Consider the following 13909-nt stretch of genomic DNA (forward strand, 5'->3'; position numbering starts at 1 on the left):
TCATTTTCCTCCATTCTATTTACAGAAGAAAAGAGGAATTTTACTTCCTGTTCAACTTTGCATTTCTGCTGTATAACCTACCTCTGCTGTTAATCTGAGAGCACTAATACAAGGTAAATTATCTGTGGTTGATGTCCAAATAAAAAAATAGACTAGACAGATAGAGTTGTAAGTTAGTTTTGAGATCATGTTCACTGCTCATGCAAGTCAATGATTCAATGCAGATTGCCTAGGTATTGCTCCTGGCTGGTATTGCTGGTGGTGGTGCATGCTTGTAATTCCAGTACTTGGAAAACCAAGATAGGATGATTACAGGTTCCTGTCTATCCTCAGCAATTAACAAGTCCTTCTGCAACTTACTGAGACCCTGTTTCAAAATAAAATAAGAAATAGGGCTGGGGATGTAGCTCAGAGGTAGGACACCCCTGGGTTCAATCCCCAGTGTGGTATCTCTCTCTCTCTCTCTCTCTCTCTCTCTCCATATATTCTTAGTCTTAAACATATATAATAACTTTTTGTAAACAATATAAAACGAGGAAATTTATTTTAAAATAATTTCCTAAAAAGTATCAGTAGTTAAAATATATATATTTTAATATATATAATATATATTTTTAATATATATAAAATATATATTACAATGTTATTAAAATAATTATATAGGTAATAAGCATGAATGAGTTTCTCTTCAGCTGAACTCAGGCACAGCTAAGAGGCAGATACACAGGGCATGGTGTGCGGGGTGCTCAGAGTGTCTAAGTTGTCTCTGTGCACATCCCCTGCCCAGCACCTCGTTTTGCACACCACACCAGAAGCTCCTGTAGTGACTTTGCTTTTTGTTTGTCATCCAAGATCTGTGTCTATTCACCACAGTGTCTCCAGGGCCCAACACAGGGTTTGGCACACAACAGAAAATCAATGACAATTTGCTGAATTAAAATGAGCAGCCTGGCTGGGTTGATCTCTTTACTTCATGTGAACGTTTACCACATGCCAGACATTGTTCCCAAAGCTTTGAGGGAACACTGATCAAGATGTGCAGAATCCCCGCTGTCAAAGGTCTCGTGTTCCAATGGGAATAGACAGGGTCATAAAAGATATAATAAATACACGAGAAAGGAATATGATTACTTTTAGTAATGATGATTTTGAAAAAAGTTCACTAATGGGGCCCGGGTCGCGGGACTCTGGGCCCCAGACCGAACTGCGCATAGCACGCCAGACCCCTGGAGAAACCAGGCCCAGTAAGACGCTGAGTTCTGGGCGGGGGTCGAGGGCGGGGCACGCCTAATGGGGCCCGGGTCGCGGGACTCTGGGCCCCAGACCGAACTGCGCATAGCACGCCAGACCCCTGGAGAAACCAGGCCCAGTAAGACGCTGAGTTCTGGGCGGGGGTCGAGGGCGGGGCACGCCTAATGGGGCCCGGGTCGCGGGACTCTGGGCCCCGGCCGAACTGCGCGTAGCACGCCAGACCCCTGGAGAAACCAGACCCAGTAAGACGCTGGGTTCTGGGCGGGGGTCGCGGGCTGGGCACGTCAGATGGGGCCCGGGTCACGGGACTCTGGGCCCCAGACCGAACTGCGCGTAGCACGCCAGATCCCTGGAGAAACCAGGCCCAGTAAGACGCTGGGTTCTGGGCAGGGGTCGCGCGCGGCGCACAAAAGCCGGGGCCTGGGTCGCGGGACCCTGGGCCCCGGGCCGAACTGCGCGTAGCACGCCAGACCCCTGGAGAAACCAGGCCCAGTAAGACGCTGGGTTCTGGGCGGGGGTCGCGGGCGGGGCGCGCCTAATGGGGCCCGGGTCGCGGGACTCTGGGCCCCTGCCGAACTGCGCGTAGCACGCCAGACCCCTGGAGAAACCAGACCCAGTAAGACGCTGGGTTCTGGGCAGGGGTCGCGGGCTGGGCACGCCAGATGGGGCCCGGGTCGCGGGACTCTGGGCCCCAGGCCGAACTGCGAGTAGCACGCCAGACCCCTGGAGAAACAAGGCCCAGTAAGACGCTGGGTTCTGGGCGGGGGTCTAGCACAGGGCACGCCAGCTGGGGCCCGGATCGCGGGACTCTGGGTCCCGGCCGAACTGCGAGTAGCACGCCAGACCCCTGGAGAAACCGGGCCCAGAACAGAAAAAGATAAAGAAAAATATCGGAGAGGTGGTAAGAAAGCCGTTATGGATGCCAGGACACTGGAGATGCAGACAAAACTTATCTAAATGCACTGGAACTTATGGAAAAATTCGCCGTGAAAGAGGACTGCTATTTCTCTATATTGTTAAGAATCTCAGACATCACATATAAGGAGAGAGTTTAGCGGAGACCAAGGAGAAATGCGGTGTTGAAAGAGTTCTTCGCGATGGTGGTAGAGACTTGTATTCAGGAGAAGCAGAAACCGGATCTTACCAACTTTATTTTTTTGGAGAAATTACACCAAATGTCGAATGCTACCATCACGCATGCTTAGGAACACTGGACAACATTCAGAGTGGAAAAAGAGTCTGGGAAGGATTTGAAACGGTGGAGGCAGTGGCAATGCCAGTGGCCAATATTCGGGGGAGGCAGAGATCTGATACATTACAACTGGAACCTTTGAAATACTAACCACAGAGACAGTGATCGGAACCTGCTGAGGGGTTAGGCGGGCGCCGGGGCCAGTGGCCGACATCGGAGCTTACTGTGAGGCAGGGCCACTACTGAGACCTCCGTGGCGGGATTGTAACCTGCAGAGGGGTTAGACCGATGCTGGGGCCAGCGAGGCCGGCATTGGAGCCTGCCATGATGCAAGGCTTGTGCTAGGGCCTCCGAGGTCGGGTCCGGAACTTGCTGAGGGGTTAGGCCGGTGCTGGGGTCAGCGAGGCCGGCATCGGAGCCTGCCGTGAGGCAAGGCCAGTGTTGGGGCCCCCGAGGATGGGACCGGAGCCTGCTGAGGGGTTAGGCCGGTGCTGGGGCCAGCGAGGCTGGCATCAGAGCCTGCCATGAGGCAAGGCCGGTACTTGGGCCTCCGAGACCAGGATAAGAGCCTGCCGAGGGGTTAGGCCGGTGCTGGGGCCTCCGAGGCCAGGATAAGAGCCTGCTGAGGGGTTAGGCCGGTGCTGGGGCCAGCGAGGCCGGCATCGGAGCCTGCCTTGAGGCATGACCAGTGCTGGGGCCTCCGAGGCCGGGATCGGAGCCTGCCGAGGGGTTAGGCCGCTGCTGGGGCCAGCGAGGCCGGCATCGGAGCCTGCCTTGAGGCAAGGCCGGTACTGGGGCCTCTGAGGCCGGGATCGGAGCCTGCTGAGGGGTTAGGCCGCTGCTGGGGCCAGTGAGGCCGGCATCGGAGCCTGCCGTGAGGCAAGGCCGGTACTGGGGCCTCCGAGGCCAGGATAAGAGCCTGCTGAGGGGTTAGGCCTGTGCTGGGGCCAGCGAGGCCGGCATCGGAGCCTGCCTTGAGGCAAGGCCGGTACTGGGGCCTCGAGGCCAGGATAAGAGCCTGCCGAGGGGTTAGGCCGGTGCTGGGGCCAGCGAGGCCAGCATCGGAGCCTGCCGTGAGGCAAGGCCGGTACTGGGGCCTCCGAGGCCAGGATAAGAGCTTGCCGAGGGGTTAGGCCGGTGCTGGGGCCAACAAGGCCGGCAGCAGAGCCTGCCGTGAGGCATGACCAGTGCTGGGGCCTCCGAGGCCGGGATCGGAGCATGCCGAGGGGTTAGGCCGGTGCTGGGGCCAGCGAGGCCGGCATCGGAGCCTGCCGTGAGGCAAGGCCGGTACTGGGGCCTCCGAGGCCAGGATAAGAGCCTGCCAAGGGGCTAGGCTGGTGCTGGGGCCAGCGAGGCCGGCATCGGAGCCTGCCTTGAGGCATGACCAGTGCTGGGGCCTCCGAGGCTGGGATCGGAGCCTGCCGAGGGGTTAGGCCGCTGCTGGGGCCAGCGAGGCCGGCATCGGAGCCTGCCGTGAGGCAAGGCCGGTACTGGGGCCTCCGAGGCCTGGATAAGAGCCTGCCGAGGGGTTAGGCCAGTGCTGGGGCCAGTGAGGCCGGCATCCGAGCCTGCCTTGAGGCAAGGCCGGTACTGGGGCCTCTAGGCCAGGATAAGAGCCTGCTGAGGGGTTAGGCCGGTGCTGGGGCCAGCGAGGCCGGCATCGGAGCCTGCCGTGAGGCAAGGCCGGTACTGGGGCCTCCGAGGCCAGGATAAGAGCTTGCCGAGGGGTTAGGCCGGTGCTGGGGCCAACGAGGCCGGCAGCGGAGCCTGCCGTGAGGCATGACCAGTGCTGGGGCCTCCGAGGCCGGGATCGGAGCATGCCGAGGGGTTAGGCCGGTGCTGGGGCCAGCGAGGCCAGCATCGGAGCCTGCCGTGAGGCAAGGCCAGTACTGGGGCCTCCGAGGCCAGGATAAGAGCCTGCCAAGGGGTTAGGCCGGTGCTGGGGCCAGCGAGGCCGGCATCGGAGCCTGCCTTGAGGCATGACCAGTGCTGGGGCCTCCGAGGCCGGGATCGGAGCCTGCCGAGGGGTTAGGCCGCTGCTGGGGCCAGCGAGGCCGGCATCGGAGCCTGCCGTGAGGCAAGGCCGGTACTGGGGCCTCCGAGGCCAGGACAAGAGCCTGCCGAGGGGTTAGGCCGGTGCTGGGGCCAGCGAGGCCGGCATCGGAGCCTGCCGTGAGGCAAGGCCAGTACTGGGGCCTCCGAGGCCAGGATAAGAGCTTGCCGAGGGGTTAGGCCGGTGCTGGGGCCAACGAGGCCGGCAGCGGAGCCTGCCATGAGGCATGACCAGTGCTGGGGCCTCCGAGGCCGGGATCGGAGCCTGCCGAGGGGTTAGGCCGGTGCTGGGGCCAGCGAGGCCGGCATCGGAGCCTGCTGTGAGGCAAGGTCAGTACTGGGGCCTCCGAGGCCAGGATAAGAGCCTGCCAAGGGGTTAGGCCGGTGCTGGGGCCAGCGAGGCCGGCATCGGAGCCTGCCTTGAGGCAAGGCCGGTACTGGGGCCTCGAGGCCAGGATAAGAGCCTGCCGAGGGGTTAGGTCGGTGCTGGGGCCAGCGAGGCCGGCATCGGAGCCTGCCGTGAGGCAAGGCCGGTACTGGGGCCTCCGAGGCCAGGATAAGAGCTTGCCGAGGGGTTAGGCCGGTGCTGGGGCCAACGAGGCCGGCAGCGGAGCCTGCCATGAGGCATGACCAGTGCTGGGGCCTCCGAGGCCGGGATCGGAGCCTGCTGAGGGGTTAGGCCGGTGCTGGGGCCAGCGAGGCTGGCATCGGAGCCTGCCGTGAGGCAAGGCCGGTACTGGGGCCTCGGAGGCCAGGATAAGAGCCTGCCAAGGGGCTAGGCCGGTGCTGGGGCCAGCGAGGCCGGCATTGGAGCCTGCCTTGAGGCATGACCAGTGCTGGGGCCTCCGAGGCTGGGATCGGAGCCTGCCGAGGGGTTAGGCCGCTGCTGGGGCCAGCGAGGCCGGCATCGGAGCCTGCCATGAGGCAAGGCCGGTACTGGGGCCTCCGAGGCCTGGATAAGAGCCTGCCGAGGGGTTAGGCCAGTGCTGGGGCCAGCGCGGCCGGCATCGGAGCCTGCCGTGAGGCAAGGCCGGTACTGGGGCCTCCGAGGCCAGGATAAGAGCTTGCCGAGGGGTTAGGCCGGTGCTGGGGCCAACGAGGCCGGCAGCGGAGCCTGCCGTGAGGCATGACCAGTGCTGGGGCCTCCGAGGCCGGGATCGGAGCATGCCGAGGGGTTAGGCCGGTGCTGGGGCCAGCGAGGCCGGCATCGGAGCCTGCCGTGAGGCAAGGCCAGTACTGGGGCCTCCGAGGCCAGGATAAGAGCCTGCCAAGGGGTTAGGCCGGTGCTGGGGCCAGCGAGGCCGGCATCGGAGCCTGCCTTGAGGCATGACCAGTGTTGGGGCCTCCGAGGCCGGGATCGGAGCCTGCCGAGGGGTTAGGCCGCTGCTGGGGCCAGCGAGGCCGGCATCGGAGCCTGCCTTGAGGCAAGGCCGGTACTGGGGCCTCCGAGGCCAGGACAAGAGCCTGCCGAGGGGTTAGGCCGGTGCTGGGGCCAGCGAGGCCGGCATCAGAGCCTGCCGTGAGGCAAGGCCAGTACTGGGGCCTCCGAGGCCAGGATAAGAGCTTGCCGAGGGGTTAGGCCGGTGCTGGGGCCAACGAGGCCGGCAGCGGAGCCTGCCGTGAGGCATGACCAGTGCTGGGGCCTCCGAGGCCGGGATCGGAGCATGCCGAGGGGTTAGGCCGCTGCTGGGGCCAGCGAGGCCGGCATCGGAGCCTGCCGTGAGGCAAGGCCGGTACTGGGGCCTCTGAGGCCAGGATAAGAGCCTGTCAAGGGGTTAGGCCGTTGCTGGGGCCAGTGAGGGCGGCATCGGAGCCTGCCGTGAGGCATTACCAGTGTTGGGGCCTCCGAGGCCGGGATTGGAATCCTGCCAAGGGGTTAGACCGGTGCAGGGGCCAATGGCCAGCATCGGAGCCTGGCGTGAGGCAAGTTCACTCCTGCGGCCTCCAAGGTTGGGACCAAAGCCAGCTTAGGGGTTTGACCGGTTCAGGGGCCAGCGAGACCAGAACTGGGTCCTCCCATGAGGCAAGGCCGCTGCGTGAGCCAGCGAGGTCTGGATCAGTCCACTGAGTAGCCAGGCCACTACTGGGACCATCAAGAGTGGGATTGGTACTTGCAACGCAGCATGCACAGAGAAATATCGCAGAAAATATAAATCAGACGCTTCTCTTAATCAGCAATAACTAGGAGGAAAAGGGCAACAGGAAGAGGTTGAGCTATAGAAAGGGCCCTATAGTGAAGCAACTAATGTGATCAATCAGAGGGTATGTAATACTGGAGGACGGAGCCTCTTTAAAATGCAGGAGGTACATAAACAAATATATCAAAGTAAATCACCAAAGAAGTGTGGGATGGAGGGAGGGGGAGGGAATGGGACGGGGGCTGGAGGAGGGCTAATTGGATGATGTGTGCTTGTATATCCTCTCAAGTCTTGTACTCCAATGTGATTGATATATGACTACAATGCACCAATTTAAAAAATAAATTAATTAAAAAAAAAATAAATAAAAAAAAAAAAAAAAAAAAAAAAAAAAAAAAGAAAAAAGTTCAAACTTTCTTCCTTAAAACCTGTCCAGGTCGCCAAAGTCATGCCAGATTCAACTCACTCAAAGCCACGATTGCCCAATACATGAACGAAAATATCATGTGAGTGATGAAGCAGCAAGGGCTTCAGGCTGACGGGCGTCTGCCGCCTCCCCTGCACTGGATCCACTCCTTGGGTCACCCCTGTGTCTACCCCGCAGCTCCATCTCAGGTACTCTTAGATTCCAGTTATTTGCAAAGGTCTCCATTGCCACTGGTGAACAGGAAGGCAGGAACCCCAACTTCTCCACCCTGCACAGGGCTCAGCACACAGTGGGAGCTCAGTGAACATCGGTTGCTTTTGATAGAGCTGAATTTTAAGGACCAGAACAGTGAAAAGAAGAGAGCAAAGAGCAACTGGACTTCTGTACACCCTGAAATATAATCCCACACGACTCACCACTTGTGGTCTTCTGGTAATATCTACTAGGTCTGTTGGCGGTTTTGGGGACTGGCTGCTCTGACACTGTTCTGAGGCCTGTTCTGTTGTCACCGTCTATCCTGGTGTTTGGATCACTGAAGCGCTTTCCCATGCCCAACCCGGACCCACCACAAACGTTGATACAGCCTCTTTGGGGCTCACCAGGGACATGTTCCTGACGCAGGCAGAGCATGCATGTGTTCCTACAAGCTGTCTCCATTCTTAATCTTGTTAGAGTCAAGTTTGGTGGATGTGAGGCCAGGCAGGAGTGTCTTGAGAGACTCAATTAGAGGCTAAGCAACTTTTCAAAAGTGTGGCAGCCAGGCGTTGTGGCGCACACCTATAATCCCTGTACTTGGGAGGCTGAGACAGAAGAATTTCAGGTTTGAGACTAGCATCGGCAAATCAGCAACCTAGAAAGACTTTGTTTCAGAATTAAAAATTAAAACTGGGCATGGTGGCACACACTTGTAATCCCTGTTCTTGGGAGGCTGAGAAAGAATGATTGCAGGTTTGCAGCCAGCCTCAGCTACTTAGTAATACCCTCCACAATTTAGTGAGATCCTATTTCAAATTTTAAAAAAACAGAGGAAATAAGGCTTGGGGGTGTAGCTTGGAAGTAGAATGCCCCTGAGCTTAATTTTCAATACCAAAAAATAAATTGAAATTAAAATTTAAAAAAGGCTTGGGGTGTAGCTCAGAGGTAGAATCCCTTGGGTCCAATCTTCAGTAACACACACACACACACACACACACACACACACACACAGTGTGGCACTGCATTGTCTTATTCCTCTACCTATGAAGTGTCAGAGAAAGAAGGAAAAAGACTGTCACCTGGCAGTTCTCAACAGGATGGGGTGTTCTGAGAGGGAGGGACTTCAGGTTGGGGAAGCTGAGGAGAGCGTTAGTGCCTCTCCAGCTTCGGAACGCCCAGCATCACCTGAGGTCTTGTTTAAATGCAGGTTCAGATACTGAAGGGCTGCATGGAGCTTCCAATTCTGCATTTCTGACAACACCCCGGTGATGTCCATGCTGCTGGGCCTTAAACTACACATTGTTCAATAAAAGAGGAGATGCTATTGAAGGCCCCTTCGCTCTGCAATGGGAACTAGGTGGCCACACTGACTCACAGAGAAGGGAATACTGATTCAGATTAGCCACATGCCTAGATAAAGTGGGAGATTCAAAAACTATAGAAGATAGAGAAAACAAACTTTGGAGGATAAGCAGTGCCTGTTTCCTACTGGCAAAACTAGGGAGGGGTCATATGAACATAATTGCTTGGAATGATAGTGATGGGGGTTAAAATGGAATATGCATTTACTTTAACTCAGCAGTTCTGTGACCGAACCCATCATGTCTGTCTTTGGGTGAATACAAAGCCAATAAGCAGAACCAGGAAACAAAGAAAGGAGAGGAGCTTATTACTCATTGTAAGTAAAGAAAGCACTGGAGATCATTTGCAAAGCAGTGTTCTCCCCAAACAAAAAAAGCAAGGGGCTATTATTGGAGAAACTCATACATATTCATATAAAAGAGACTTAACATCCCATGCAGGGGCGCACATTCCTGAGCATGCTCAGTTAGGGGTCATAATCACATGTTAAAAAAAATGGCAGACACCAACACCTCTGGACAGAAAAACGAAGCTTTATAATGAACAGAGCTTACTCCATGTCACATAAAAGGAATGAGTCAAAATACTTGGTGATCTTGACTGGTTTCTTGTAAGTGTCTCCAAAAAACCTTAGCTGAAGCAAAAAGAAAGAGAACTTTGAAGGCACACTGGTAGACTTTTAAAAGAGTGAAGCTTTTCTCTCCTAAGTATAGGAGCTTGCCCCTAAAAGTGCCTTCCTCGCCTATTGTCCAACAATTACACTTCTGTGTGTGTGTGTGTGTGTGTATGTGTGTGTGTGTGTGTGTGTGTGTGTGTGTGTGTGTGTGGTACTGGGGGGTGGAGCCCAGGAGCTTTTCTACCTCCAAGCTATATTCCCATACCTATTTTATACTTTATTTGGAAACAGGGTCTCCCTAAGTTGCTGAGAGCCTCACTAAAAAGCTGAGGCTGGTTTCGAACCTGTGCGATCCTCCTGTCTCAGCCTCTCAAGCGCTGGGATTACAAGCATGTGCCACCACGCCAGGCTAACAATTACACTTCTAAGAATTATCTTAAAAAAAAAAAACAATTGCAGATATGAGCTGGATGTGGTGGCACACACCTGCAATCCTAGTACTTGGGAAGCTGAGACAGGAGGTTTGCCTATTCCAGGCCAGCTTCAACAATGTTTTGAGCATCACAGCAACCTAGAGAGATCCTGTTTCAAACAAACAACAAAAAAGTTTTGGGGTGCAGCTTAGAAGTAGAATTTCCCTGGGTTCAATCCCCAATACCACACATGTAAAATAGTAACAATAATAATTGTTATTATCATATATTACTGGCATAATATATTGACATATATTATTATGTAGTTGTTATTATAATTATGTGCCAAGATATTCATCATTGTCCAGTTTATGCAAGAAAAGTATCAGAAGCCAGTTAAATGGCTTAAAATAAAGAATTGGATTTTTGTTTCTCTACCAGAGGATGGAAGAAGCAACAAGACATAATGTAGAGGCCGCGATGGAAGTTCCAGCAGCTCCTCTGATTAAAACCACAAACCCTCAGCTCTCTACCTAGTCGCTCAGTGAGAAGGGGAGATCAGTAGGAGTCTCTGCCCTGACAACTCTCAATCTCTATAAGTTGCATATAAAATTGCAGACCTCTCCCTGGAGGCTGGGCTATTGCCATTGCTCTCCCACTAATTGGAAAACTATAATAAGAAGGCAAACATCGCTGATTCTGTAATAATCTGAATGATGGAGCAGTCTGCCTTGTGCTCTCTGATTACTCTATTCGTTTACTAAATACACTTGCATGGCTTGAGAGGATGAAGGATGGGGGCCATTGTGAGCCCCTGAGTCGCTACATTCTTCATTATACTAGAACAATAACGTCTGCATTGAGCGACATCATTTGGCCCTGAAAATCTCTGGATTCCTGTAGGCTGCAATGGAGGCTTTGCAAATTTGAATGGCTCCCTTTGGGAACATAAAGACAAGCAGCTTGCTTTGTCCACAATAATATCATTAAAACCACAGCAGGAGAAGGCAGTAGGAACACAGGTGCCTCTTTGAGGCTGTGGCTTCTTCCTCCCTTTTGTCCCCTGGCATTTCACACCTGGCTTCTGCAGGGTCATGGCAGGCTATCTGTGCCAGGCAGAGGCCCCCGGGGAGGAAAAGCTTGGAGCCCCTCTGCGTAGAATAAACAGAGTGGGACCCAAACCACTACTGCACAGGCGCTGCCTCCCTGGCTTACAAACTGGTCAGAAGGTCCAGAAAGCAGAATGACCAGCCACACAGCCTACCTGAGGCACCTGGGGAACACTCAGCCACCCACCACCATGCCACCAAAGAATCTGCAGGAAGAGACATCATACGTTCCCAGTTCTACCTTCCTTCCCCCTCTACCTCTCCCTGTTTCTCCTGCTTTTGTAGCTGATTTCTGTGGAGTTAGTGAGGCATGGGAATGGGACGGGCTGTGCAAAATCTTTGTCAGAATGTTTTCCCAGTTCAGTCATTCTACGTTGCTTTTCCTTGCATTAACTGCAAAGGTATTAAATAACATTCCAGGTTATTAAAATAGCAAATAACATTAGTGGAAATATAATAGAGTGATTTTTAGTGTTAGATTTAACACACTCAGGAAAGGCATTAATAAAATTTTAATGAGGAGTCGGCTTACAATAATTTTCGAAGTAATGGGTCTCTTCAATCCCCAAACTGTCCAAATAGCTGTCACCACAGTGATGTGCATGGTTAGCAGAGGTGTTTAACACTAAAAAAAAAAAAAAAAAAAGTCCACAAATAGACAAAGAGAGTTATTTTTTGCATGAGAGTGGCAGAGTGTTAACTGGTAAAGCTGTCTATGCTGTACACAAAGGGATTAATTTTTCTTAATGAGGTTCTAGTTTGGAATAAAATTGCAGGTGAAATGAAGAAAGACACCTCCAAGAAGAGCAACTCTTTATGGCGTGGGATTCTCAAATGATACTATTTCCCTTTACCTGGAAAATGCACTGGGAAAAAGCACAGGCTCCTATCCTGGCCTCACAGTCCCCGGCAACGGCCATGCTGTGCATTGGGCTCTGTCTCTGTCACTATGAGCAGGTAGTCTACAGATGTTCCCTTCCTTTCTTTCTTTCTTTCTTTCTTTCTTTCTTTCTTTCTTTCTTTCGTGGTACTGGGGTTCCTGGAAACCCCTCTATCTTTGGGATACACTCCCAGAGATCTATCTCTTTTTTAAAATTTTTAATATACATATTTTTATTTGGAAACAGGTTCTCTTGAGCCAGCAAGGCTGGCCTCAGATCAGTGCGATCCTCCTGTCTCCACCTCCCAAGTGCGGGGATTACAAGCGTGCGCCACCACACCTGGCGTTCTTCCTTTTTTTTTTTTTTTTTTTTTTTTAATATGAGAAAGCAGTACATGTCTTTGCAAAGGCTGGGGCCCCAAATACCTAGTGGCAATAAATTTTGTCTTCCCTCCAAAGACAGAGGTCCATAGCTACTCTTTGGAAAGCAGGCTCTGCTGTTCCACGTGCACCCTGGCCTCCCACTCTGCACAGAGGAGCACGGTGACCCTGAGGGCTGATGACTCCCAGAACACCCAACATGTAGGCCCATTCTGGCTATGTGGGGGTCCCTCTGATACCTCCCAAACCCTTTTGCCACTTAGCATGTTGTCCAGACTTCTCGACCATGTGTGGCAGGTGCAGTCAGTCTACTTTTGGGGAGATATCCTCAAAAGCTCAAGGTGGACTGGACTGGATCTGTCTGCCCCTCCAAATTCTACCTTTGGGGCAATTTCTTCAGAAGATCAAGGTGGGTTGAATCAGATCTCTGCCTCTCCAAAATAATAGCCTCCCCCTCTGCCACCGGCACTAGCACCCCCGCCTCTGCGCTGTACCGCCACCACTCCATCGATACCGCCCGCCACTCCACTGGCTGCCCTCATCTCTGTCGGCACTGCCTTCCTCCTGGTTCTCTGCTGAGCTCTTTCATTACATTATATGATATCCAGATTTCTTAAGCATGTAGCAGCAGGGGCAGTCCCCCTTTGCAGGTTTTTTTTTTTTTTTTTTTTTTCCCAAAAGTTCCAGGTGAATTGGATAGAGTTTGTCTGCATCTCCTGAGTCCTGGCTGCTGCCACCGCCATTTTGACCCCTCCCCAATATATATTTTTTTAATAACAGAAGATAGTATGTGCTTTTTATTTTTATTTTTATTTATTTATTTTTTTTTTTTTTTGCTGGTCTGGGGATGGAACTCAGGGGCATTCGACCTCCTCCTAGCTATACCTCCTGCCCTAATTTTTATTCTTTATTTTGAAACCGGATCTCACTGAGTTGCAGAGGTCTCACTAAGTAGCTGAGGCTGTCCGCGAACCGCAATCCTCTGGTCTCAGCCTCCCAAAGGCTGGGATTACAAGCGTGCGCCACCATGCCTGGCCAACAGTGTGTATATTTTGAAGAGGTTGTAAGATCGAGCACTCAGCAGCAATGAATTTTATCTCCCTTCCAAGAGCGGAGGCCACAGCCTCACCAGGTAGAGCAGCATCTGCTGTTCTGGGCACACCATGGCCCCTGGTACTGCACAGCAGAGCACGGCGGCTGGGACGCACAGCTTGATTCCCTGCCCGCACTGCACGGCTCCCTCCACCACACCCAGCTCACTTTTCTTACAAGGTGTGTTAAGAATCCCCAGCATGCGCAGCTGAAGTGGTTTTTTTTCTCTAATCCCTTCTGGATGTTCTTCCAAAAATCACTTTTCTTGCATGGCAGGCGCCTCCTTGTCTTCTTGCTTCTAATTCACTGTTATTTACTCTCTCTCCTGTATTCTAGATAGGAAGTTGCAGCTGGAAGTGTCTCCTTAAATTGTCCAATTCCAATATTAAACCAAAATTTGGTGTCCAGGGCTTTCCTGAGGAATGCTTGTCCTGTCACCACTGCGACTGCGACCACGGCCGCCACCATCTTCCTATACCTCGATTATATCATTTGTATTTCATCAAATAAAGTTAGTCTAATACTGATATAAGAGAAATAAACTAACAATCTCATTTTAAAAAATCACATACATCAGATTTTTAGGAAAGAATGTAGGAAAATTTTTGAAAGAATGTAGGGGATTGAACCTAGGCCATTTTACTTCCAAGCTACACCTCCAGCCCTTATTTATTTATTATTATTATTTTTTGAAGTACTGGGGTTTCTGGAAGCCCTTCTACTCTCTGGGCTGCAGACCTATTTTTTATATTTTTATTTAGAAACAGGGTCTCTTAAGCCAGCACGGCTGGCTTTGAACCT

This window comes from Muscardinus avellanarius, assembly GCF_963383645.1.
Source record: "Muscardinus avellanarius genome assembly, chromosome: 2".
NCBI classification, from domain to species: domain Eukaryota; kingdom Metazoa; phylum Chordata; class Mammalia; order Rodentia; family Gliridae; genus Muscardinus; species Muscardinus avellanarius.